The 27960-nt window shown below is 42.3% G+C and overlaps 1 protein-coding gene across 3 annotated transcripts in view; it reads left to right on the forward strand.

Annotated features, from left to right (window-relative positions):
• The first annotated feature begins 17017 nt into the window (after positions 1 to 17017).
• Positions 17018 to 27960, forward strand: part of LOC126195353 (uncharacterized) — a 161266-nt gene continuing 150323 nt past the window's right edge. For 2 of the 3 annotated variants that reach the window (XM_049933932.1, XM_049933930.1), the window contains exon 1: positions 17018 to 17174. The gene's annotated coding sequence lies outside the window, so the exon portion shown is untranslated. The other variant, XM_049933931.1, reaches the window with a different exon arrangement.

Below are 27960 nucleotides of genomic sequence, written 5' to 3' on the forward strand. Positions count from 1 at the left end.
CGCGTGGGACGACGCTTCATCCAGTCCCAAACATGCTCAATGGGGGACAGATCCGGAGATCTTGCTGGCCAGGGTAGTTGACTTACACCTTCTAGAGCACGTTGGGTGGCACGGGATACATGCGGACGTGCATTGTCCTGTTGGAACAGCAAGTTCCCTTGCCGGTCTAGGAATGGTAGAACGATGGGTTCGATGACGGTTTGGATGTACCGTGCACTATTCAGTGTCCCCTCGACGATCACCAGTGGTGTACGGCCAGTGTAGGAGATCGCTTCCCACACCATGATGCCGGGTGTTGGCCCTGTGTGCCTCGGTCGTATGCAGTCCTGATTGTGGCGCTCACCTGCACGGCGCCAAACACGCATACGACCATCATTGGCACCAAGGCAGAAGCGACTCTCATCGCTGAAGACGACACGTCTCCATTCGTCCCTCCATTCACGCCTGTCGCGACACCATTGGAGGCGGGCTGCACGATGTTGGGGCGTGAGCGGAAGACGGCCTAACGGTGTGCGGGACCGTAGCCCAGCTTCATGGAGACGGTTGCGAATGGTCCTCGCCGATACCCCAGGAGCAACAGTGTCCCTAATTTGCTGGGAAGTGGCGGTGCGGTCCCCTACGGCACTGCGTAGGATCCTACGGTCTTGGCGTGCATCCGTGCGTCCCTGCGGTCCCGTCCCAGGTCGACGGGCACGTGCACCTTCCGCCGACCACTGGCGACAACATCGATGTACTGTGGAGACCTCACGCCCCACGTGTTGAGCAATTCGGCGGTACGTCCAACCGGCCTCCCGCATGCCCACTATACGCCCTCGCTCAAAGTCCGTCAACTGCACATACGGTTCACGTCCACGCTGTCGCGGCATGCTACCAGTGTTAAAGACTGCGATGGAGCTCCGTATGCCACGGCAAACTGGCTGACACCGACGGCGGCGGTGCACAATTGCTGCGCAGCTAGCGCCATTCGACGGCCAACACCGCGGTTCCTGGTGTGTCCGCTGTGCCGTGCGTGTGATCATTGCTTGTACAGCCCTCTCGCAGTGTCCGGAGCAAGTATGGTGGGTCTGACACACCGGTGTCAATGTGTTCTTTTTTCCATTTCCAGGAGTGTATTCATGAGAATACAGCAGGTAAACAAGACTCGACGAAAACGGAGTTCTGCTTCTTCTAAGCAGCTGTCCATATCAGATATCATTCTTTGTAATGGTCTGCCTTGACTCGCTTGCTCCATTGTACCATTCAGAGGACTGTTCTGTGTTCATGTAAAAAAGAGTACAAGGGAGCACGTGTGGTCTTGTGTTGTATTTTAGGCTATCCTCATTTTGTGTGCTTTAGCCCCATTCATCTCACACAGTCAGCATACAGGCGGTGATGACCGTGATGTTGAGCGCCTTCCAGATGCAGCAACAACAACAACAACAAAATAAGTATTGCGGTCAAACATACTACAACCACTCACATACGTCTCGCAAAGTTACTGCAATGAGAAAATTATGGGCTAAATGGTTCAAATGGCTCTGAGCACCATGGGACTTAACTGCTGAGGTCATCAGTCCTCTAGCACTTAGAACTACTTAAACCTAACTAACCTAAGGACATCACACACATCCATGCCCGAGGCAGGGTTCGAACCTGCGACCGTAGCGGTCGCGCGGTTCCAGACTGTAGCGCCTAGAAGCGCTCGGCCACCCCGGCCTCCAATTATGGGCTAAGACGAAGGTTTCTGCAGAGAGACAATCTGCCCTAGAAGTTCCGTCCTTAGTTTTCTTGATAAATAAGGGGCAACATTCTACTGTGAGTTTTGTGTACCTATAAATGGATGGACTGACGTCTTAATAAGTAGACTAAATTTACATTTACATCAACATGCTTACTGCGCAATCCATCATATGGTGTGTGGTGGAGGGCACACTGTACCACTACGGGTCATTCCCTTTCCTATTCCACTAGCAAATAGAGCGAGGGAAAAAGACTACCCATATGATTCCCTATAAGCGCTATTTCCTCGTATCTTATCTTTGTGGTCCTCATGGGAAATGTACGTTGTCAGCAGTAGCATCCTTCTGCTGTCAGCTTCAGATGTCGGTTCTCAATAGTGTTGCTTGAAAAGAATATCGTCTTCCTTCCAGGGATTCCCATTTGAGTTCTTGAAGCATCCTCGCACTAATTTGCTGGGAGCCAGTAGGAATGCTTCTGTGAGGCTGTATTCTGAGGGAAACCTAGGTCTGCACATTTATACACGTTTGGGGTGTGGCGGACAGTATACAGGTAGTTTGCTATTGTTCATGGCGTCAGCCTTTCCAGGATGTTTCGAAAATACATCTCAAAATGTTTTGGTTTGCAGGAGGGATGGGGGAAGCATATTGTTCAACATCCTGGTATTTACCCCAGCGACATTTAAGAACCCAGTCCTTCTGAGAAGGAGAGGACAACTTTTGTGGGTCTGGAATCATTAACAGCTGTCTGGCAAAGCCGGCCGAGCTGCCGATGTGGCCTATCGGTTCTAGGCGCTTCAGTCTGGAACCGCACGGTCGCAGGTTCGAATCCAGCCTCGGGCATGGATGTGTGTGATGTTCGTAGGTTAGTTAGGTTTAAGTATTTCTAAGTTCTAGGGGACTGATGACCTCAGATGTTACGTCCCATAGTGCTCAAAGCCTTTTTTTTTTTTTTTTTGTCTGGCAAAGTGAGCGGTGGATTGTCATCTGGGAGCAGAAGAGCACTGATGTGTGGGTGGAGGTTCGTGACGCCGCGGCAACGCAAGACAGCTGTTCACATGCGACTAGGTGGCCGAAGCGTTGCAGGGATGGAGAAGAGAGTGAAACAACCTGCTACCCACATAGACGAACAGGTCTCATCAGGGTTAGTAGGGAGCAGTATACCAGAATTCTAAGCACGACGTGCACGAGCATGACAAGACAACCGAGAGACAGAATGCAATTAGCGTTGGATGTCTTCAGCTGTTTGACGACGGTTACCACCCATTTTCGTATCGGAGGAAGTGATTACTTAGCGTGTAGGAAGCCTCCAGAAGCCTCACAGAAGCATCTGTAACGGTTACCTGGCGAGTGTAAAAATTGCTCGGCATGCAAAGGGACTCTCATGATCAATTTAATTAATTAGCCTATCAAATTGACGTCAGTGACATGCTACCACGCAGGTGGAAGCGAGGGTGAGAGTGCCATGCATATGATTCAAGAGTTAGAGCGGTAATCAGGCGTTTTTTCCTTGTGGCGAGACATTTGAATGGAATTTCAATCTCCCACCTACACAGGGAGATATTTACAACTTCTCTGTGCTCTTACCTCGAAAGACTTTGTATGTAACGAGACTATGTTTACTTGAAGAGAGTTCGAAAGTGGGGAGGCACTCAGTGCCAGAAGCATAGCATGCTCGTAGCACTCCGTCATAAGGCAAAAACGAATTCAATATTCTAGTCCCGTAATGCAGGACATGGCAGATAAGAACACATTTTTCTACCTGCTGAGAGAATACATAGAGAAAATATAGCCTATGCCATAGTGTTGCTCAGGGTTTTCATAAAAAGTAACTGTACTATAGCGATGTGAAAACAAGTGTATGGTCTGATTTCTTCTACTTTCGAAAATAAGGGGAAGGAATCTACATTTCGCGTCAGGAATTCGAGGAGTACTGGTCTCCGCCTGGTTCCCGCCGCCGCCGCACAGTGCCTGCCGCCACCCAGCCCATCACCTCGTGGCCCATCTCCGTTCCCTTTCCCTACCTCGGCGACGCCTGCCGCCGGTAGATCGCACAGTCCACCATGGACGCCCCACCATCACAATCTTATACCCTCTCCTTCCCCCTCCCCTGCACCCACCTTCTGTTCCCCTCTGGAGTGCCCCCTCTGGGCTTCCCCTGTCTGTTCCACCTCCCCTCCTCACAGTCTCTCCCCCTTTCATCTCCTCCTCCCCCCCCCCATATACCACCTTTATACTGCCCCTGCCCCTGCTCCTCCCCCTGCTTATACTCATGCTCCTGCCCCTATTCCCACCACTACCATCCATCAGGATGACTTTCCCCCACTTCCCACTCACACTGCTACGACTGCCCCTACTTCCCCAGCTTGTGTCACCGCCTGCCACGCCGCAGCAGCCACCACGGAGCACCCACTCTCCCTTCAAAGTGCCTCTGCCTCACATGAGAGGCCTGCCTCCCGCCACCTCCCACACCAACCAGTCCCTCAAGTCTCCCCCCAGGCCACCCCCACCAAAAACTCCCCAGACACCTGGATGCTGACCTCGTCTCCATCCCCTCCTCCAAGAAAACACCACCCACCCATTTTCTTTCTGTTCCCCCCATGGACACCACCCTTCCTTCCACATTCCCAACCCACACATTCGTCCTTTCCAACCTCGATTCTAAATTCTTTGATGCCCGCACCCTCACACTCGAAATCCGCAAGTATATACCCAGTACCCCCATTGCTCAGATTATCCAACTGCAGACTCTGTCCTTATCGAATCTCCCTCTCCCTCTTTTCAAACTGCCCTCCTCCAGAAGCTTCCCTGTATCGCCTTTGGCACACAAGCATCTCTCACACCACTCCTTACCTCTTCCTCTCCCCATCACCACCAATCCCCTCGCCGTCCACCAACCCTCACTGCCTTGATCACAATGCTCAGCTCTGTGGTCACTGAGGTGGAGGGGTGGAACTGAATGCCCACCTCACCCTGGAAATGTGCTCAGCCCGTCCCTACCTTCCTGATGTGTGTGTTCACAGAGTCCACATCATCCATAGATCACCTCCTGTCTCATGGAGCCCTCCTTTTCAATCATCGCCACCCATTGACCCCTTCCGTTCCCCTCCTCAGTCCTACCACTGCCAATGCTGTCTCCTCTACAACGACCACCTCACCCAAAACTGCCACCCTCCTCGCACCTGCCCCCACTGTAAAGCCTCCTACTTCTCAAACAATGTTCTAAACTCCTTTCTGCAACACCTGCAATGAGTCCCACCTAACCTACTTCTCCAAATGCAAGGCCAAACCCCTTCCCACCAACCCTGAGCTAACTGTTCCTGTTCGCCCCATCGATCAGACCACTGACTCCACCTCTGCCCACCTCCTATGGCCAAAGACATCATCCATTTCCTGACCATTGTCTTCCAGAATATCCACCCCTTCCAATGCCCACACATCCTCCAGCAGATCTCCTTTGCTGCCTGCTCCATCTTCCATTTGAATACCTATGCCACATGCTTCCACAACCAGGCCCATCTCAACTTCACCCACCTAGACCCTTGTTTAAGCCTCTCTCCTCCTCCCTCCACTCCTAACCCATCTTGCCCCCTGACAAGCCAACAGTATCATCTCCTATACCTAAGCATTTGCTCCCTCCCTGCAAAAAAATACCTCTTCATGCATACCCAGTCCCAGTACCAGGTCGTATCCCCCCACCTTTAATGAAACCTTCCTCCAACCTCACCATGTTGTCCACATCTCTCCTTACCTCCTTCACTGACAATCCCCTTCCCCTAGTGTGAGGGGGGTTGCTATTGGCCCTCTCCAACCGCAACCCCTGCTCAATGACCTGACCAAACACCTCATCCTCAGTGTCGTTTTCCTCTGCCTCACTGATACCTGTGCCACTACCTACATCCATTCCATAGCTCCTCTCTCCTACAAATTCATCTGCCTTGCTGACTGCACCTCCTCTACCTATGTAATTGCCACATACCTCAACATCCACAGCCAAGACCTTGCCACCCTACCACAGCACACCCATCCTGAAAGTAACTCCACCCCATATGTCATCCTTGATTCCCCCCTCAACCTCCTTGGTCATATAACCACAGACATCCTCAACCCCATTCGTAGCAACCAACTTCTTCTCACCATCTCCTCATCCCATCACCAACGTCCTGCTGCCCACCCTGCTGCCCTTCTGAAGTCTGTCTATGACTACCGCTGATCCGACTGGGATGCCTGCTGGGAATCGATTGCCTCACAGGTCTAAAGGCATCCACTTACCTGTCACTACTTGGCTGACATCACCCATGCCTCGTCCTTCCTCCAGAAGACCATCACTAACACCATAGAGACCCACACTCCTACCATGCTTATCCATGCTCACCGTCCCCCTCCACAGGCCACGCTTCTTCTCCACAAATCCTGTAGGTTCTAATGCTCCTTCCTCCACACCCATGACTAGGATACACTCTTCTGCCACCAGCAGTTACAACGACACATCTGCAACCTCTTAACAGCAAAGAAACGCTGGTATTCCTGCCAGGCATGTACATGACAGATCGCCACCCTCTGAGTCTACTCCTCCAAGTACTGGTCTGCCTTCCACTGCCTTACTGGTAGCCATCCCACCCCAAACTTCCCCCTTCTCTATGACGACCGCTCCTTCCCTCACAACCTCAGTAAGGCTTCCCACCTCTCCAAGATCTTCTCCATTCCTGACGATTCTCACTTTGATTACTCCTTCTTACCCACAGTCATTGAACACTATGATACCTCCATCCCATCACTATCCCCTCATTTTCAGTATTTGGGTTAGTTCCCCCCCCCCCCAGACATAAACAGGCCCAATACAGCACATGACATCAAACTCATACTCCACTTCAAATGTAGCAACACCCGGTGGTCACAATGGTATCACCTATTGCCACCTCAAGGAATTCCCCCCCCCCTCCTCTTCCCAACCGTTCTTGCTACCTTGAATAATGTCATCTTCTCCACTGGCTTTTACCCCAATCTGTGGCAGACTTCCCACGTCCTGCTGTTCCCTAAACCCAACAAACCCCCTCTGACAATTCTTCCTATCATCCCATCTGCCTCACCTCTGTGAGTCCATCCCCTCCTGATGTATTCATCACCACCTTAACCAGCACCACCTTCTTCCCCTTATCTAGTGTGGCTTACAGTCCTCCTCCTCTACCAACAACTAGCTCCTTAATCTTACCAATCTTTGTTCCCTCCAACTTAACTCCCATTGTTCCACTACCTTTGTTTCACTCAATCTCCAGACTCCTATGACTGTGTCTGGCATCCTGGGCTCCTGTTTAAGATCCAGAACTCCACCCTTTCCATCAATTTCGTCCATCTTGTTGCTTCTTTCCTCTCCTGCTGTCCATCCTATGTCACTATCGACAATACCAACTCCCATACGTTCTATTCCACTGCAAGTGTGCCCCAAGTATCCATCCTTTCCCCTCTCCTCTATCTCCTGTATACTGCAGACATACCCAAACCTCACCTGCCTGTTCACCTCCTACAATTTGCTGATGATGCCACCTTCCTGGCCCTCTGTCCTACCCTTCAACAGTCCCAAAGTACCCTTCAGACCCATCTCGAGTAGTTCACTGACTTGTGCAACCAGTGGCTCCTTCACATCAATCCTACCAAGACCATTGCAATCGTCATAGGTCATACTACCCCCTTTTTCTGGCTCCAAGATTGTTACCTTGCCACTGATGGTCATCCTGTCCACCTCACTCCTACTCTGAAATACCTTGGCCTCACCCTCGACCATCACCTCACCTCGACTCCCTATGTCCTTATGATCCAACACAAAGCCCACAACAGACTCTGCCTCCTGAAACTCCTCTCTGGCTGGATGTGAGGAATGCATCCTTCTACCATCCTTCACACAAATCCCTGATCCATCTTATCATGCCAGTGTCACCTGGATTACTGTCCCACTCAGATCCTACAAAGCCCTCCAAAACCTCAAAGACCACACACTCTACCTCGCTTTCCAAATCTGCCTTCCATCCCCCACATGGATCCTCTACGACCTCATCCCCTTCCCAGATCTTCTATTTTCCTCCAATACACCTGCACCCTGTACATCCTCGTGAAACTCGATCCCCACCACCACCTGGTGTCTCCTATCCTCTCTACTACGAGCCCATTGCCATGCCTTTACCATTATGTCCCGCTCTCTCTCCATCTCCACATCCTCCACCTCCTTTACCAACATACCTTCCAATGTCTACCCCTCCTGGGTGATTAACTTCGGCCTGATATCTACCCCTCCTACCAACTCTAACCCTACCATCCAGCCCCTCCTCAGGGATCCCTCTCCCCTCCTTTTCCCTTCCCCTGAGCTGTTCTTTTCCTGCATCCTAAGCCCCCTCCCTTTCCAGTGCACCCCTTCCACGTCTCTGCACTCCCTCCTGACTTTTCTTCCCTCTCCCACCCTCCCTGTCTCCTGCCTCTTGGTGCGCCCCCTACCCCATTTCTTTTCCTCCCACCCTCTCCACTCTCCCCTCTCTCGGCAGGTCCCCCTGGCAGCTTTTACTCTTCGTTGTGTTTGCTCCATCTCGTATAGTAGTTTTAAAGTGTCATCATTCTGGTATGTTTTAACACTGAGGCCATCTTTCAACTTGGGTGTGTAACTTCAGTGTATTTTACATGCTACACACATCAGCAACCATGCTTTTTATCTTTATGTGGACTTTTTTTAACTTTCCCACAGTGAATGTCTCCTTGTACATGAATATTTTAACCCCCATTGTCTCCCCTTATTATGTTCTTACATTCCCCTTTCTTTTGTCTTTTATATTTATTATTTCATCTTTTTATTTTTAATGTCACTTGGCTGAAGAGCGGCGGATTGTGTTGCTGCCAGCCCTCCACTGCCCATATGGACAGAGGAATGAAATCACAATATCAAAAAAAGACAAGTGCAGTGAGACAGTGGGTCGCTGTTCTAATATTACTTACATTATTACCCATCCTTATGTTCCTCCCAGTAGCTACTCACTTGCAGATTAGCAGGAGGCTACTCTCCTGTTCTTCTGTGACAGCTTGTTGTCCTATCATTATTACCCAACTTCTCATGTAGGGCTATTGGCTAGACTGGCTGGCGCAGCTCTCTAGTGTTAGACTAAAGGCAAAATTATCCCAGCAATCATACAGTCTTAGAATGGACGGAGGCTACTCCCCTATACTTCAGTGATAGATTGCTGTCCTATTATTATTACTACTACTACTACTTCTACTACTACCACCATTACCCATCCTTCCCATATATGACCATTGGCTAGACTGGTTGGAGCAACACTATAGTGCTAGACTAATAGCAAAAACATCTACTCTACATCTGGCAGTTATTGATGCAATTGGCCAGAGTTACTGTCTAATGACTGATCAATGGCAACAACCCCTATCCTACTTAAATTGCTTAAACAAAAGATTTCCACACGGCATACAAGATAAAGACGTATATCCATCCTGTCTGGCAACCCAGCACAGACTGAGTCCTATTCCCAGCAATTTCAAAATGAGGGAGGTGGGAGTGGAGAAAGGGGGAGATAAGGAGAGAGGGAGTGGAGAGCAGAGGAGGGCCAACAGAGTCCTCTGGTGGTAGTGTCGTGAAGTGTGAACTAGGTCAGTCGGTTTCCGAACCTCAAGGTGAACTCACAAACCTGGATATTCCCGCCAATAAATTTGAATTTCCAGCCATTTTATAATTTCCCCGCAAAATTTTCAACATCCAATCATTTCCCAGGGTGAGGGAGTGGGAGGGACAGGGAGGGGAAAGGAACCCACATGCTGGTTGGGGAAAACTCATAATGCCATCAGGGTGTGGGGGTAACTAATTGACCAATTAATAAATTAATTTGATATCGATTTGATTAAAGTGCATTAGTCCTGCTTTACCCTATTACTGTATTGTACACTCACACCATTGATTAGATTAGATTAGATTAGATTAATACTAGTTCCATGGATCATGAATACGATATTTCTTAATGATGTGGAACGAGTCAAATTTTCCAATACATGCCATAATTAAGTTAATTTAACAACATAATTAAGTTAATATAACTACTGTTATTTTTTTTTGTTTTTTTATAATTTTTTGTTTGTTTTTTTTTCTTTTTTTTCTTAATTTGTATCTAAAAATTCCTCTATGGAGTATAAGGAGTTGTCATTCAGAAATTCTTTTAATTTCTTGTTAAATAATTGTTCGTTATTTGTCAGACTTTTGATACTATTTGGTAAGTGACCAAACACTTTAGTGGCAGTATAATTCACCCCTTTCTGTGCCAAAGTTAGATTTAATCTTGAATAGTGAAGATTGTCCTTTCTCCTAGTATTGTAGTTATGCACCCTGCTATTACTTTTGAATTGAGTTTGGTTGTTAATAACAAATTTCATAAGAGTGTATATATGCTGAGAAGCTACTGTCAATATCCCTAGATCCTTAAATAAATGTCTGCAGGATGATCTTGGGTGGACTCCAGCTATTATTCTGATTACACGCTTTTGTGCAATAAATACTTTATTCCTCAGTGATGAATTGCCCCAAAATATGATGCCATGTGCAAGCAATGAGTGAAAATAGGCGTAGTAAGCTAATTTACTAAGATGTTTATCACCAAAATTTGCAATGACCCTTATTGCATAAGTAGCTGAACTCAAACATTTCAGCAGATCATCAATGTGTTTCTTCCAATTTAATCTCTCATCAATGGACACACCTAAAAATTTTGAATATTCTACCTTAGCAATATGCTTCTGATTAAGGTCTATATTTATTAATAGCGTCATACCATTTACTGTACGGAACTGTATGTACTGTGTCTTATCAAAATTCAGTGAGAGTCCGTTTACAAGGAACCACTTAGTAATTTTCTGAAAGACATTATTGACAATTTCATCAGTTAATTCTTGTTTGTCAGGTGTGATTACTATACTTGTATCATCAGCAAAGAGAACTAACTTTGCCTCTTCATGAATATAGAATGGCAAGTCATTAATATATATTAAGAACAACAAAGGACCCAAGACCGACCCTTGTGGAACCCCATTCTTGATAGTTCCCCAGTTTGAGGAATGTGCTGATCTTTGCATATTATGAGAACTGCTTATTTCAACTTTCTGCACTCTTCCAGTTAGGTACGAATTAAACCATTTGTGCACTGTCCCACTCATGCCACAATACTTGAGCTTGTCTAGCAGAATTTCATGATTTACACAATCAAAAGCCTTTGAGAGATCACAAAAAATCCCAGTGGGTGGTGTTCGGTTATTCAGATCATTCAAAATTTCATTGGTGAAAGCATATATGGCATTTTCTGTTGAAAAACCTTTCTGGAAGCCAAACTGACATTTTGTTAGTACCTCATTTTTACAGATATGTGAAGTTACTTCTGAATACATTACTTTCTCAAAAATTTTGGATAAAGCTGTTAGAAGGAAGACTGGACAGTAATTGTTGACATCAGATCTATCGACTTTTTATGCAAAGGTATAAGAATAGCATATTTCAGTCTATCAGGGGAAAATGTCCTGTTCCAGGAATCTATTACACAGGTGGCTGAGATTCCTATTCATCTGTTGAGAACAAGCTTTTAGTATTTTGCTGGAAATGCCATCAATTCCATGTGAGTTTTTGCTTTTAAGCAAGTTTATTATTTTCCTAAGTTCATAGGGAGAAGTGGGTGAGATTACAATTGTATCAAATTGCATAGGTATGGCCTCTTCCATTAACAGCCTAGCATCTTCTAATGAACACCTGGATCCTACTATATTCACAACATTTAGAAAATGATTATTAAACATATTTTCAACTTCTGACTTTTTGTTCGTAAAGTTTTCATTCTGTTTGATGGTAATACTGTCTTCCTGTGCTCTTGGTTGACCAGTTTCTCTTTCAATAATATTCCAAATTGTTTTAATTTTATTATCAGAGTTGCTAATTTCAGACATGATACACATACTTCTGGATTTTTTAATAACTTTTCTTAATGTAGCACAGTTGTTTTTATAACGTTTGATAGTTTCTGGGTCACTACTCTTTCTTGCTATCAGATACATTTCCCTTTTCCGGTTACAAGATATTTTTATACCCTTAGTAAGCCATGGTTTGTTACAAGGTTTCTTACGAGTATATTTAACTATATTCTTGGGGAAGCAGTTTTCAAATGCATTTACAAAAATGTCATGAAATAAATTACATTTTAAATTGGCATCAGATTCACGGTACACCTCATCCCAGTCTAACTGTTGTAGGCTTTTCCTGAAAATTGCAATTGTTAAATCGTTGACTGAACATACTACTTTGGAGGACTGTTTAGTACTGCCGAATGGAGCTATGGTATATATTGTAACTAGCTGTGCACCATGATCAGAAAGACCATTCTCAACAGGCTGAGCATTTATCTATCAGTGAGCTGCTATCCTTTACCACCCGAGTAGGAAAATCAATAACGGGTGTCAAATTGAAAGAATCGAGTAATACTTCAAGGTCATTGTTCCTATTACCCTCTTTCAGAGAATCTACATTGAAGTCCCCACAAATAATAATTTGCTTCCCCCCTGTCTGACAGATAACACAACAAGGAGTCCAAATTTTTCAGAAATAGATGAAAATTTCCCGATGGGGACCTATATACAGTTACAATTATAAATGTGCCTTTATTTAATTTAAGCTCACAGGCACATGCTTCTATATGTTTCTCTACACAAAACTTTTTTGTTTCTATACTTTTTGCACAATTCAAATTTAACGTCATTTTGAGACACGCTTCATTTTTTTACAATGTTTTAAAACTGGAACTTGAATTATAATCACTCTTACACTGAGCTTTCCCTAAATTATTTCAAGAATGACTTACATTTAAATTTCTGGAGACAGCGAGCTCATTAGAAACAAAGCATAACCCTGTATTAACAGACAAAAACTCTAAACTTGGATAGCCATATGCAGCAGTGTAGCCTGGAAGTTTGCCACCCGGTGCGGATTTTTAACTTGTCCCCCGCCTCTACTCACCTACTCTTAACTCCATCAACCCCACAAAAACATCAAATAATTTTGTTAGGAAAGCAGTTTTTGATACAAGTGGTTAAGTAAGGGAAGTATAGCGTTAACTATTTTGTAAACAGTTTTTATGAATGGAAACGAGTAAAATACACTTCTGTGTCTGGGATTAGGACCTCTAATAGTGAAATTAAAATAATTTGAAATTTTGTTGAAAGGGCAACCAAGAGAATGGGAAGACTATATTACCATCCAACTGAATAAAGAGATTATGGAAAAAGTCAGTAATTGAAAACATTTTTAATAATCAGTTTTAAATGTTGCAGAAAAAATAGTATCCAGATGTTCATTAGAGAAGATAAAGCTATTTATGGAAGAGACAGTACCTAAGTAATTTCATAAAACTGAAATTCTACCCACCTCTCCTTCTGAAATTAGGAAAACTTCCTGGCAGATTAAAACTGTGTGTTGGACTAAGACTCGAACTCAGAACCTTTGCCTTTTGCGGGCAAGTGCTCTGCCAACTGAGCTACCCAAGCACGACTCACGCCCCGTCCTTACAGAACTAGCACTCCTGAAAGAAAGGATATTGCGGAGACATGGCTTAGCCACAGCCTGGGGATGTTTCCAGAATGAGATTTTCACCCTGCAGCGGAGTGTGCACTGATATGAAACTTCCTGGTAGATTAAAACTGTGTGCCGGACCGAGACTCGAACACGGGATCTATGTCTTTCTCGGGCAAGTGCTCTACCATCTGAGCTACCCAAGCACAAACGACGTCCTGTCCTCACAGCTTCAATTCCGCCAGTACCTCATCTCCTACCTTCCAAACATCACAGAATCTCTCCCACGAACCTTGCAGAAGTAGCACTCTTGGAAGAAAAGATACTGCAGACACATGCCGTAGCCACAGCCTGGGGGATGTTCCCAGAATGAAATTTTCAGTCTGCAGTTTCCTTTCTTGCAGGAGTGCTAGTTCTGAAAGGTTTGCAGGAGAGCTTTTGTCAAGTTTGGAAGGTAGGAGACGATTTACTGGTGGAACTGAAGCTGTGAGGACGGGACGTGAGCGTGGTTGGGTAGATCAGCATTTCCAACAGAGTAGTGAAAGCTTTTACCCAACAAATAAGTAGGATTTCAGCCATTGAAACAGGGCATTTTTCCCAGTAGACGGAAGTATGCCATTGTTAAACCATTGCATAAAGAGGGGGATAAGTATGATGCCAACAAGTACTGCCCAGTCTCACTTCTGACAACTTTGTCCATAATTATTGAAAAAGCAATGTTTTAAAGAGTAACTTCACATATTTGTAAAAATAAATTCATAATAAAACAGCAATTTGATTTTTAGAAAGGCTTTTCAATATAAAAGATCAAATGATGATCAAAAGATCAAATGATCAAATAATAAATGCTCTGAACAGCAAACATCATCTATTGGAATTTTTTGTGATTTAACAAATGCTTTTGACTGTGAAAATCATGGAGATCTTCCAGATAAGGTCAAGTATTGTGGTATGAGTGAGACTCTGCACGAATGGTTTAATTCATATTTAACTGGAAGAGTACAGGAAGATGAAAAAGAAACCACTCACATAATGTGGAAAGATCAGCAGATTCCCCAAACTGAGAGGTATGAAAATGCTGTTCCACAGGGTCCACTCTTGGGTTCCTTACTTTTCTGATATACTCAAACACGTATTAATGACTTGCCACTCTGTATTCACCAAGATACCAAGCTAGATCTTTTTACTGATGATACAAGTGTAGTAATCGCACTCAACAGACAAGAATTAGCTGAGGTTCTCTGCAAATGTACACTTATTAAATTTTAATAAAACGAAATATATACAGTTCTGCACGGTGAATGGCATAACATCATTCGTAACTATAGACTTCGAGCAGAAGTCTGTAGCTAAGGCAGAATATTTAAGATTTTTGGGTACGTGTATTGATGAGAGATTGAATTGGAAGAAACACATTGATGGTCTGCAAAAAAGTTTGAGTTTATTTGCTTATGCTATTAGGGTTATTGCAAATTTTGGCGATAAACATATCAGTAAATTACCTTACTAAGCCTATTTCCATTCACTGCTTTCGTGTGGCATATTTTTCAATAATTCATCATTAAAGAAAAAAGCATTCGTTGCACAAAAGTGTGTAATCAGAATAGTAGCTGGAGCCCACTGAAGATCATCTTGCTGACACTTATCGAAGGACAGTCACAGTAGTTCACAATATGCTCATATATATTCAACTACAAAATTTGTTATTATGACCCACCCCCATTTCAAAACCAATAGCAATGTGCACAACTGCAACACTAGGAGAAAGGCTGTTCTCCTATATTCTGGGTTAAATCTAACTTTGGCGCAGAAAGGTGTGAATTATGCTGCCACAAAAGTCTTTGATCGCTTGTCATAAAGCATCAAAAGTCTGACAGATAATCAACCAGCATTTAAAAACAACTCGAATTCCTCTGTGACAACTCCTACTCAACAGATGAATTTTTAAATGTAATTCTACAATTAATAAAAAACTGTAAAGAATCCTTTTGTAAACTGACAGTTTCCACGTCATTACACAGTGTTGTATTCATGACATGTGGAACAACTATTAACCTAATCAGTAGATAAATGATTATTAAGGAAGCAGTGGAGATAATCAAAGATCTTGCTACTGATGGGTTGTTTTAACATGTAGCTTAGAATCTCTCCTTTCTAGCTTTTCCTGTTGCAAATTTTAAAATTGCGTCATGCAAATCGATACCTTTAGCAACACTATTTTAAGTTGACAAAACTGAACAGTCACGTTGACTCATAGTGGATATGAATACTTATCTACTTGTACTGCATAACTAAAAAATTTAAAACCGTTCTAGAAATGGTGCCTCATCCAAGAACGTGCTATAGCAGTTACATTATTTAACATTTATTATAGGGTATATCAAACAATTGCGCATTACAGGCAACTGAAGATGATCCAGAAATAACACAAGCAAAACGCCTATGGCGAAAAACAAACTAACAAACTGCCTTTCATTTTGTTGCGAAGACAGAATACACCTCCATGAAAATCATTATTATTGGTCAAATAGTTGAGAGAAGCGCAAACAAGACTCGCTATAAATTACACAATGGATTTTTGTCCGAATTTTCACAGCCAAACAAAGATAGAGAAATGGACAAATGGAACATCAAATTCACCAATGTGAGGTAAATGTTAGAAATATTTAATTGTGTGAAAGTAGTAATGGTAATCAAGGCAAGTTAATATTCAAGGTATAATTGCAAGATTTCACGAATAGCTGCAGCGAGCTATGTGAATGAAGTGTCAAAATGTCCGTTTCTTCAAGGCATAGCCATTTTGCACATTACACTGGTAGCACATTTAACTATTAAATGATTTCATCTGAACTACATTCAGAACGTTTCGAGAACGGAATATGCGGATGAGGAGTCAGTAGGTTCATAATTTCTGAACAAGTATGAAAATAAAAATAAAAATGGAAAATGGGTCAAATGTTTTGTGATGATTTGTCTAAAAGTAAGAAATCAAACAGAGTAGAGAAACATTTCACATGCATTTTAATGATACTCGAAATGATGTACAGCAAATGATGTTGCGAAATCTTTCTCTAATCTGTTTTATTTCTTTCTTTTAGACATGTCATTCACAAAACATTTGATCGATTTTTCCATTTTTTTTACATTTTCAAGTTTTGTTAGGACAGTAATAATGGGAATCAAAGTTTCAGTTAAACAGTCCTAAATACAACCGTATCTTTCATATTAACACTGCAGACGAAAACTTTTCCAAAACGTTATTTTATTGTTATATTAAAACATTTAATATTTTTACTGCTATTATTAGTATCGTAGGCATCAGTTTTACGCTAAAATCGGCAATTTTTAATTATGGAAGGTGGGGGGGGGGGGAGAAACAAACGGTGACCCCCGACCTTTCTCCACGAACAGAGCCCTGGATCCGCGCGTGAAACAGATAGTAGACAGGATGTAGTAACTACATGGTCCGAAATGATTCCGCAGACATTGAAGCAAGCGAATCACTGAAAGTAGGCCGGGTCGAGAGAACCGTTAGTCGAACCTTTTCTGACGGTAGTAATCTTTACATTATGGCGCCCCACCGTACTCGTCATCTTGTACATCCGCTGAGCGCTCGAAAAACCGCCACCGCCTGCGCATGCTTCTGCATGACTTGTCTCGCTGACCTGAATGGCCGCGCGTGGCCCGTGGTGCCATCTGTGGGCGCATTCTTAAACCACTCAGTCACGGGGAACCTTGAATCCCACTTGAGGCCACTCGCAAGGGGCATTAGTCGCGCGCAGGCAGCGGAGGCGGGAAGTTGCGTGTCAAGTGCTGCGTCGATTGTACAATGTGTTCGTCGTGGTTGTCTCTCGTCCGCAGTTGAACCAACGGTGAGTTCATCGTTACAGTGAATACTGGTCTCATAACTGTTGCCAGCACTCCACGTTGCTTCGCCTACACACAATATCGCTGAGGATAACTGAACAATGCTTCAATAATGTGCGCGTAGAAGAGTCGAAGGCGTGCAGTTGGTCAGTACACGTTGTGTTTTTAATGTGAAATGTTTTAATTGTGTGATGAGCTGCGTGCACGAAATTGTTGTAAGGCGGAGGTTGGTGAGAGTTCGTCACAGCGCACCAGCGATATAATAATTGCAGTCAAATGTTTCGGCGAATGTTTTGCGTCCTGTGAAGCACGGTTAGTGACGTCTCTAAGGCGAGTGAGCCATTAATGCGCTGCAATCTGCATTTGCGACACTAAATTTTCAACGAACACGTCGAATGATATGTTTCTTCTCATTTGTTTCATTCTCTCTTTCTCTCTCTCTCTCTCTCTCCTAGCAACGAGTAAGTGGGAGAGAGGGAAATACTGTTGCTGATTTATGAGAGCGATTTAACATCTTATCCTCCACCTACTGCGGTATCAACGGTCAAGTACGCGGAGTATGAGCTGTGGTTCTATCCCGCGCGTGATTCTGTTAAATCTCACACGCTGATGCCTGTGGGATGTCCAGGGCGGCACGTTGCGCCACCCGGCAAACTGCTAAGCGATAACTGTTGTCGTCAGTAACATCCTGCTGCAGCTTCGTTTGAACAGATCGTGTGATTTGCCAAGCCATTGTGCGTCTTCAGTGAGACATCACTGCGTTTTAGTTAGCGTAAACAATACAAAGATTATTTTTGATTTGCAAAATATTTAAAATGGAGTTGTAGTCTGTTAGACTCCACAACATTTCTGTTACACGATAAATCACACAAATGTAAAAACTGTAAATTAAAATAAGTCCTTAGGGATTACAGTTACGAATAACTTAAATTGGAACGATTGCATAGATAATGTTGTGGTGAAAGCAAACCAGAAACTGCGATTCAGTGGCAGAACAATTAGAAACTGCAACAGATCTTACTAAGGAGACTACTTATACTACACTTGTCTGTTCTCTTCTGGAGTATTGTTGTGTGGGGTGAGATCCGCATCAGGTAGGACTGTTGGATGACATCAGAAAAGTCCAAAGAAGGACTACTCGTTTTGTACCATCGCGAAATAGGAGAGAGAGTGCCAGGAACATGACACACCGCTTGGGGTGGCAATAATACAGCAGGTTCTTCTCATAAAATTTCGGTCAACTTTCTCCACATAGTGTGAAAATAATTTTGTTGATACCCATCTACATACGGAGAAATGATCATCATAAAAATACAAGAAAAATCAGAGCTCGCAAAGAAAGATGTGTTCGTTTTTCCCGCGCTCTCTTCGAGAGTGGAACGGTAGCGAAATAGCTTTAAGGTGGTTCAATGAACCCTCTGTAACAGTACTTAATTGTGAATTGCAGAGTAATCATTTAGAAGTAGCGATAATAGTGCCGTATTTTCGGAAACAGGGTTAACTAAGTAATTTGTGTGAAAAATTATAGCTAAAAACTGTTCAGACGAAAGTTGAGTAAGCTGTCAGTGTTGCTGTATTGTATAACGCGACAAACAGGTTAACGTGTTGTCTAATATTTACGAGGTTGGCCCCAAAAACTTCTATTTCTTTTTCTTTATTTGTTTTCCTTACCATTCCGCTTACGACGGTACATTGTTGACGTCGAATTATGTGAAATGGGAATACAAAAAACAAAGGGTTTGTGTCTATTACGAAATGAAATCCGAATGCAAGTAAAACACATCGCGGTATGCTAATTTATTTTTCAAATTGAGCGCGTGCTTGGTTCTGATTTCGGTGCTTGAAATTACGAGTATAACAGTTTTATATCGAGCGTCACGCAATGGTAATTACTGGAATCAAACCGTTACAGTTAAACGTAAATATATCTGTATCTTTTATGTTAATACTGCAAATGAAAACGTAAGTTCCTGAAGCATAATAATTACCACTACCAGTTTGTTATTGTTTTGGATAAGCAAAATAATGCTTCTGGGTTTTCTTCAGTATTGATTCCCATAAACAGTTTTCGTACACAAGATATTGTTTACAGTTGCCTTCAGTGGATCTTTCTCATATTACAGAGAATTTAGAGAATGAGGTATCTAGAGATGGAGGTAGAATACAATTCCTTTAACCACTTTAGCTTTAAATAAAGTCACTGTACCAGAGATTTCTAATTTTTGCCGATTATAGTGGTCAACTGTTACACAAATAGTGAATAATCAACGCATGAAAATTCGTTTTAATTCGATCTGAAAAGGAACCGTTGACATCAAATTACCCACCGAGATGGGTATGTTTGCTTACGAACGTTTTGTTCACTGCAAGTTCCGACTGCTCAACGGATAAGGCGCTTGTGAAGATCGATTGAACCAGGGTACTGTAGCACGAAAATGCTGAAAATAAAAACTGGAAGCCATGAAGTGTCAATCCGCTCGTCGAGCCCGTAGATCTGCTACAAACATCTTACGATTTGCGAATACATTTTAAATATTTTATAGTGGTCTACATACATAACTGTTGAGGTAACAGAAATCGCGTGTTAAGACGTGTGAGGAATGCTGTCAGTTGGTTGTTGTGATGCATGAGCGGCGATTGTATCCACTCTGTTTCTCTCGTTTCATTCAGTATTGGAGTACATTATTGTTGCCAGTTTGTTGTATTGACCGACAAGGAAGGCGACAGCATTGTCCACGATTCGGCATATACAGGGTGTTACAAAAAGGTACGGCCAAACTTTCAGGAAACATTCCTCACACACAAAGAAAGAAAATATGTTATGTGGACATGTGTCCGGAAACGCTTACTTTCCATGTTAGAGCTCATTATATTACTTCTCTTCAAATCACATTAATCATGGAATGGAAACACACAGCAACAGAACGTACCAGCGTGACTTCAAACACTTTGTTACAGGAAATGTTCAAAATGTCCTCCGTTAGCGAGGATACATGCATCCACCCTCCGTCGCATGGAATCCCTGATGCGCTGATGCAGCCCTGGAGAATAGCGTATTGTATCACAACCGTCCACAATACGAGCACGAAGAGTCTCTAAATTTGGTACCGGGGTTGCGTAGACAAGAGCTTTCAAATGCCCCCATAAATGAAAGTCAAGAGGGTTAAGGTCAGGAGAGCGTGGAGGCCATGGAATTGGTCCGCCTCTACCAATCCATCGATCACCTGATCTGTTGTTGGGAAGCGTACGAACACTTCGACTGAAATGTGCAGGAGCTTGATGCTAGTACTGTAGAGGAATGAGTCGCATGTCAACACAAGCACCGAAGTCAACATTACCTTCCTTCAATTGGGCCAACTGGCGGTGAATCGCGGAAGTACAGTACATACTGACGAAACTAAAATGAGCTCTAACATGGAAATTAAGCGTTTCCGGACACATATCCACATAACATCTTTTCTTTATTTGTGTGTGAGGAACGTTTCCTGAAAGTTTGGCCGTACCTTTTTGTAACACCCTGTATATTAAGTTGAGGAGAAAATGGCAATTTTTGCAGAAACTATAATACAAAAATTTACTATCATTAATAGTTCTATGAGGTATATAATTTTAAATACAAAAACAAGTCTAGTATATGTAATAGATGCAGTTATGAAATTGTCTTTTGTTTCATCGTCACTCGCACTGTAGTCATCAGCGTATAATCAGAAAATTTTTTATTGTATTTTAATATCCTTCAAGATTTACATCCATATCTCTCGTACTTCCTAAGGACTGTTGTTGTGGCATCTGATGTATATTTAGCCGATATCTCCTAGGATTTACGCAATAAGATCCTTATCATATTGGTTAATTTTCGGTTACACTACGCTACAAACGTTTACTTGTTATTCAAGCGTTTGAGTATAGTTTGATAGACTTACACAAGTAAACATAGGTACCGTACACGAGGTCTTGCTAAAAATAGTGCCTCTAATTTTTTACTGAAATTTCTTTACAGCTTTTTAAAGAAAACAGACGTTATTAACATCCTGCATCCTTATTCTTCATGTCTAGATTAGATTAATACTAGTTCCATGGATCATGAATACGATATTTCGTAATGATGTGGAACGAGTCAAGTTTTCCAGTACATGACATAATTAAGTTAATTTAACCACATAATTAAGTTAATATAACAACTGTTTTTATTTTTTTTGTTTTTCTTAAATTTTTTTATAATTTTTTTGTTTGTTTTTTTCTTAATTTGTATCTAAAAATTCCTCTAGGTAGTAGAAGGAGTTGTCATTCAGAAATTCTTTTAATTTCTTCTTAAATACTTGTTGGTTATCTGTCAGACTTTTGATACTATTTGGTAAGTGACCAAAGACTTTAGTAGTAGTATAATTCACCCCTTTCTGTGCCAAAGTTAGATTTAATCTTGGATAGTGAAGATCGTCCTTTCTCCTAGTATTGTAGTTATGCACACTGCTATTACTTTTGAATTGGGTTTGGTTGTTAATAACAAATTTCATAAGAGTGTATATATGCTGAGAAGCTACTGTCAATATCCCTAGATCCTTAAATAAATGTCTGCAGGATGATCTTGGGTGGACACCAGCTATTATTCTGATTACACGCTTTTGTGCAATAAATACTTTATTCCTCAGTGATGAATTGCCCCAAAATATGATGCCATGTGCAAGCAATGAGTGAAAATAGGCGTAGTAAGCTAATTTACTAAGATGTTTATCACCAAAATTTGCAATGACCCTTATTGCATAAGTAGCTGAACTCAAACGTTTCAGCAGATCATCAATGTGTTTCTTCCAATTTAATCTCTCATCAATGGACACACCTAAAAATTTTGAATATTCTACCTTAGCTATATGCTTCTGATATTTATTAATAGCGTCATACCATTTACTGTACGGAACTGTATGTACTGTGTCGTATCAAAATTCAGTGAGAGTCCGTTTACAAGGAACCACTTAGTAATTTTCTGAAAGACATTATTGACAATTTCATCAGTTAATTCTTGTTTGTCAGGTGTGATTACTATACTTGTATCATCAACAAAGAGAACTAACTTTGCCTCTTCATGAATATCCTGGTGACGAACACATTTGTCCCAAAGATACACCGGTTTATTGATATCGTCACTGTAGAATGTTTAACGTTGTTGACGAAGCAACACGCTCCTCTCTGCTTGCACCACTTCACCACTATCAAACTTTTAGAAACAGGTGAAAATCAGACAGGTCCAAGTAGGGACTAATGACAACCGAAGGAGTCTGGTTGTTGCAGGTGTCACTGCCCTCGTGTGTCTTATGGCATTTTCATGCTGAAGAAGAGGTTTCTCCATGTTCGGACGAACTCTTCTAGCTCGAAACTCGATTACTGCACACTGTTTCTCACACACCCACATAGTTGCTATTTCTCACGCACGCACATAGTTACGTTAGACATTACACACCACTACGTCACACGCTACGTTTCTGAGCCCTCTAGCGGCAGATCACTGCAAATATATACACATGAAGAGTAATTATGTAGAATGTTAATAACGTTTGTTTTACGTAAAAAGCGTTAAGAGTTTTCACTTTTAGTTCAGAGGCATTACTTTTCAGCACACCCTTGTACGTTTATCTGTGAATTAGCTATTTTCTACCAAAGACCGTATTATTCAAATTTGACATACACACAGAAAAGTCGCCACTGTGGTATGGAAAGTGGGAGTATCAGCCGTAAGGCGAGAAGATTATCTACTACGAAATGGCGCAAGGCGTTATACTTGGAACACGAGGAACATATAACCTTCCCACAATACACATGTTGCGACAAAATGCTCTACGTTTTCCGAGAGGCATTTTAGCAGATCTCATCTAGTTAGGAAGCCAAGGATTTTCTAGTATCTAAGACATATTCGATATGCTTGTTACGTAGTGAAATATGTGAAACACGTTCAAAACAAATCTAAATTATTGCATATTTTTTAAAAAATTGTCACTTGATATTAACGCGAATGTGAACACAAATATGTTGTCTGATTCACCTGGCAGTCGTTGGGCTGAAAGGCTATGGTGATTCACGAGGTTAAACGCACAGTATATTCTGACTCATCTCACACCGCTTCTCGTCCTCTTCTGCGTAATCAGTAAAACCACAATGTGGCTCTTGTCTATCTATCTACCGTAACAACACTTCCTAGGCCAAGTAAACATTGTTCCATATCTTCCCGGAAAAATTTGTGGTTACCAGGAATCGAACCCGCAACCATTGAATCATGAACCAGCAACGTTAAACACTACCCACGAAGCTAATCGAAGCAGTTAAGCTCTTCGTTCTTAGACTTTGTTTTGAGCCGAACTTAAACCCTTTTTGCTGAGTAATTAAGACACCTACTCGCTGCTGGCAACTGTCATATGACTGCCCGTATAGAAAATCCGAATCGCCAGAACTGACCCCATCTGTAAACACCTTCCCAACAACGCTCAGCTGTCCTAAGAAACAGTTACAACGGCGCGCAGGCACTTATAAACACACTCGAATGGCTCCGAGCTGGGTACGTCAGCACTTCCCAGTGAGCTGGCTTCCTCGAACCGTGCGCGACAGTCTGCTACTGCGATGATATAATCACAGACTGCCCGGTGGCTGCAATACAACAAAATTCAGGGTAGTGAAGAATGAAAAACAGTTAAGAAAGTCAGTTGTAAATAGTACAGCACAAGAAATAACGCAGGAGGCCAAAAACTGCCTAGTGCAGATACGAAATGGAAGCCTGTCGACACCAACCACTGCTAGCACGAAGGGAAGGAGCAAATTATGTAAAGAAACACCAATAACCACAGAAGATGCTTTTATAAATAAAAGCGTAACGCGTCTGGTGTAATTCTTTTTAATCAGATTGGAGTCAGCTCAAGACAGATAATCTATACTAACAGATTTTATAAAAAGCTTTAACGGAAAAATCATGTTGCATACCACAAAACAGATAACCTATACTAACAGATTTTATAAAAAGCTTTGACGGAAAAATCATGTTACATTCCACTCCACATACTGTATCCGTGTTAACTAAACTCCAAGATGGCGTGAGCTGGTTTCGATATGTTACTCTGAGTTTAGAATCACTCGGGGCTACCAACACAATTTTAAAATTTTCCGTTTTTCAGAATGCTCCGCAAGCCATTGCATAATGTGCGGAGGAAGCAACAGTGTACCAATATTAGGGAATTTCATTCCTTTTCCATTCTCGAGCTGAGCAAGGGGGAAATGCTTATATGCCGCAGTGCGCCCCCTAATCTCTGTTATCTTATTCTTACGGTTCGTTGTAGAGATATGCGAAGGTGACAGCAGAATCACCGCACAGTTTTCCTGGAAAAGCTGTTCTCTAAATTTACCAAACAGGATTCCCCGAGAAGATTGTTAATCTTTCGCGTGGGTCGGTGCCACGCTGGTAAAGTGCCCGAGTACGTATTGAAACATCTTGGGTTTCTAGTATTTTTATCTTACACTTACCACTTCTCTCAACTCTGGCAGTGTCTGATAATGTCAAAAATTCCGAATTGCGCCATGTTTCGGCGTCCTTGTCAAACCGTACGGCCCTCCCTATAAATATGGGTAAAATTCAGAGATAGGAGCAAGGCAACGGCGTATCACTGCGACAGGATGATGGCTTGTAAAGCTATCTGTTGCTCAAGCCAATCTTCGGATTGATGACGGCCTTACCTCGCCGTATATGTTATATCTAGTGGCGCATCTCTTAATACCTCTGATTTCTGTTATAACACCTACTTGATGACTACAAACGCCGGAACAGTGTTCTGGAATGGGTCGCATTAACGTCTTGTCCGAGATTTCTTTTAGAAATTCACCGCACCTCCACAGAACGCTTCCAGCAAATCGAAGTCTTCCCTACTACTGCTTCTAAGTGTTCACCTCATTTCATTTCACTTCTTAGAATTACCTCTAAATAATTTATGATGCTCCTTGCTGCAACGACAAAGTTATGTCAATGCAGAAACATAGAATTAGTCACTGACTTGCCAGACGTAAAACTACAGCAAAGTTTTCGTTTCTGAGTTTATTAACCCTCTGCTTTACGGTGTTGCCCGCAAGCAACACCAAAATTGCAGACTGTTTCCTGCATCGCATTTAAAGTTTCGTCTTTCAATCGGCAATGGTACTAGCAAGCTGCTATTAAGCTCTCATATACAACGATAGTCTGTTGTCTCTGGTGAAGTTTCTGACTAAAGAGCAACTTTAGCAGCTACCGTGCAAGGTTATGTGAGTGTCAATTACCGGTGCAACAGTTTCTTCCTTGTTTTGTGACGCTGTTTTTCTTACGCAACGAAAACTGGTTGTAGACGGAAAGAGGAAATCTTAAAGATGACTTATTATACACAATAGTTAGTGAATTCTTACCTGGGACGTGGCCAATGGACTGATCTTTCCGTGGAAGAGGAAACCTGGCTTTTGAGTACTGGATGGAAAGTAATTTCACAGTAAGAAGTAAACAGCAGCTCCTGAGACGGTCAATAATGTGCAGTAGGTCAGTTTTGGTCACTGGGCAGAGGATGGGCCAACCGGTAAGATGTAGGCTTTGTCCCCAGGGGTATTCGGCTGTCAAATGTGGAAAATATGGAATCGTTCGGCACTTTGTGCTAAAACAAAATTGTTTTAAGATATTTCACATGAAATGCTGCAATACTTAACCATTTTTCAGTCACAGGAAAAACAATGTAGTTTTTGTATTGTAACACGAAGCGCCTTTTGTGTGAGATGATACTTTTTTTTTCACAGTATTTTTGCATGTACCAGTAAATGGTTAATTTCAATCCAGTGTTCTGTAATATTCTGTAACCATCGCCATTGACGCCATCTGTTATCAGCATAAGGAACTGTTTGCACAAGCTGTCATTTCTGTCTGAGCACTTTAGTGTTTGTGGATAATGTTATTTGTGTAATCAGTTATTTCAAAAGTTAATTTATATCGAAAAATAGAATGTGTGTTAAAAGGAAACAAAGTATGTAAAGGATGGTTGCACGTGTGCGTGAGCTGCTCTTGTTAACCAGTCAATTTCTTCATCGGAACAACTTTGAGAGAAGTGTCTGTGGCAGTCGGTTCGTTGTGCACTATGTGTAACTGTGAACATTCTGTGATGATCGATGAAATACGTATGGAAGAATATTTATAACGTGGCTTTATGTGGAAATAACCACAGAAGATATCTGCCACTCAATAATAATTAACGTAACATGACTGTAAAAGGATCGAGGAAAGATATAGAGATTATTTATGTCACAGCAACAATCCCGCAAAGTCATAATTACTTGTGAAGAGCAGGATAATTTCCACGGAACGGTGCCCATCGAAGTCGCAACCTTACTGCGCGCGCATCGGAATAGTGCCGTCACTGCGATGTATATATAGATGTTGACAAGAGAGACGTGAAAAAAGGAACATATTGAAAATAGAACGTCATTCGAGAAGAGAGAGTAACTGCTCTTTTTTCGTTCTCGATAATTTCTTAAAGAAATGAATAAAATCACTTATCAGTCATACCATCGTCGTGCACAATACCATCTGTGGTGTAGGCAACGGACAAATTCCTTTTTTCCCTTACCCAGGATACATTCTCAACACGTCTTTTATGGAAACTAGGAGAGTGTCACAGATTTGCCAGACAGTCGTAAGCTGTGAAAATATAAAAACTGAAATATGTACAATTAATCTCGATACTCGTGTCTTTCCTCTTTCTTAATAGACTTCGTGACTTCCAGAGACAGTGTTCTGTGTGTGCATCGGTCATCGGACGATAAAATTCTACTGAATGATTGATGAAGTCTTGATCAGTTCCCTCGTTTTCCAATGTTTTGTATGGTTTACAACCATCGGTGATCACCTGGTAAAATGAAATGTTCAGTGAGAGACAACAACGTTTTCTTTCCCTTTGGAAACACACGTATAATGAAGCACTTTCCTGACGCCCGCTCGACTCCGCTATAAATCCTTAAACATTCTATTTTATTCTTACGTAGTCGTCCTCTTCCATACTTGCGGATTGCGATGTAAGACTCATCTACTTCTAAAATTTTGTTTTCGGCAAGAATGGGGATTCTGTCATTAGTAACAATAACACAACACACCTCCCCACAAATGCCGCAATAGCCATATACCGTATTCACTGAAAGTTCGCACTCCGACGCAGTCTCTTGTAATGTAAACTTACGTATTCAACACGCAACAAGTACGATGCTCTGGTCAGTACCTAATTGGTATTACTCATACTGGAAATCAACTGCTTCCACGTGAGAGAATTCGACATGGACGTTTCACTAGATTCACTCATGACTTCTCTGGTGCGATGTTCTGCTACTTTCATGCAACGTTCAGTTATCCAAACAAGAAACAGTATCCATATTTCCCGCTTCGAGAGTCGAGCGATCGATATATACTGCTCGCAGTGAAGCCGCGATTTCGAGGTACATTGTTTCTTGGAAATTACCAAATGCAGTTTTTCGCTAACAGTTTGCGTTCACATTCTGAGACTATTGAGTTAAAACCAGTTTAAACAACTGATTCCTTCTATCGACTATTTTCAGTCTTTCATAACAAATTATTTTGGCACTGAAGTACGGTATAAAGCTTTGTTACCGGGTGCTGTTTCAGCCATTGCAGTCAATCTTTCAGTTTTGTAACCCGCAGTATTTTATCTGTATGAGTAGTACTTCAATGTGCGCGCGTGATAGTGTGACTGAGTATTAATTATTAGTGTTATTACGTTATTAGATCAATATGTGATCCAG

This window comes from Schistocerca nitens, chromosome 7 (genome assembly GCF_023898315.1).
Source record: "Schistocerca nitens isolate TAMUIC-IGC-003100 chromosome 7, iqSchNite1.1, whole genome shotgun sequence".
NCBI lineage: Eukaryota > Metazoa > Arthropoda > Insecta > Orthoptera > Acrididae > Schistocerca > Schistocerca nitens.